Source organism: Pteropus medius, unplaced genomic scaffold, assembly GCF_902729225.1.
Source record: "Pteropus medius unplaced genomic scaffold, Ma_sr-lr_union100, whole genome shotgun sequence".
In the NCBI taxonomy this organism is placed as follows: Eukaryota; Metazoa; Chordata; class Mammalia; order Chiroptera; family Pteropodidae; genus Pteropus; species Pteropus medius.
This window is the reverse complement of record NW_024342471.1, coordinates 22734027-22734983: the sequence shown is the minus strand read 5'-3', so window position 1 is coordinate 22734983 and position 957 is coordinate 22734027. Positions and strand designations below refer to the sequence as shown.

At 49.8% G+C, this 957-nt stretch overlaps 1 pseudogene; it reads left to right on the top strand.

Annotated features, from left to right (window-relative positions):
• Nucleotides 1-601: 601 nt before the first annotated feature.
• LOC120604087 (uncharacterized) lies at nt 602-717 on the top strand (annotated as a pseudogene).
• The last annotated feature ends 240 nt before the right edge of the window (nt 718-957 follow it).

Below are 957 nucleotides of genomic sequence, written 5' to 3'. Positions count from 1 at the left end.
GTCTTTTCGTATCTTAAAAATAAAATAGGCAGCTGAACATAATCAGAAGGCATATTTTGGGCTGGCAAGATCTGCTCCCCTTGTCACTCGGCTTTCTGGGGGCATGGAGGTTTACACAGTTGGTCCGAGAAGTAACACAAATATCACTCACAGCAGAAAACCCTGCAGCCTAGGACACCAGCCCGCAAGTATATTTTTTATTCGCGCACGTAGGAAACCCTTGAGCCATCAAAGACAGAGAGGAAGACTGGGGATTGCAGAGACGCGAAGTCTCCGCCTAAGGGACAAGACCGCAGCTGCCACATCTACGGTCCAGAAGGAAAGGAAAGGGGAACGTTTCAAGGAGACAAAAGGAAACGGAAAAGAGTTGAGAAACCCCTCTAAGGCGTCAGCAGAGTGAAGGGAGAGACTCCTGCCTGGGAAGATGATGCAGACGAGCAGCAGCCCAAAGCGAACGAAAAAAGTCGTGGCTTCATGTAACAGTTACTATGCAGTTAAAAAAAAAAAAGTCCAGGATGTGGTTCCTTAGCGTAGCGGTTAGTACGTCGGCTTTACACGCGGAAGGTCCCGGGTTCGCGCCCCAGTGGAGCCACGGTCCACGGTCTACGGCCACGGCACCCTGAACACGCCCGATGTCTGAGCTCGGAAGCTAAGCAGGGTCGGGCCTGGTTAGTACTTGGATGGGAGACCACCCGGGAAGACCAGGTGCTGTAGGCATAAATAATAATAAATAAAATAAAATAAAAATCCAGGATCGAACCCAGCCGATGGGCAGCTCGCTCCACTCTAGAAATTTAAAACAAAGTGGGTGTTTTGGAGGAAGCTGGAAACGGGTCCTGCAGCTCTTGCAAAAATGAAAAGGTTCTTATGGCCGGTGCTGTCTCTGGGCACAGCTCTCTTTGTTCATTTGGTTTTTAACTGGATGTCGACGGCATCACCAGAGGAACAGGCAAAGCT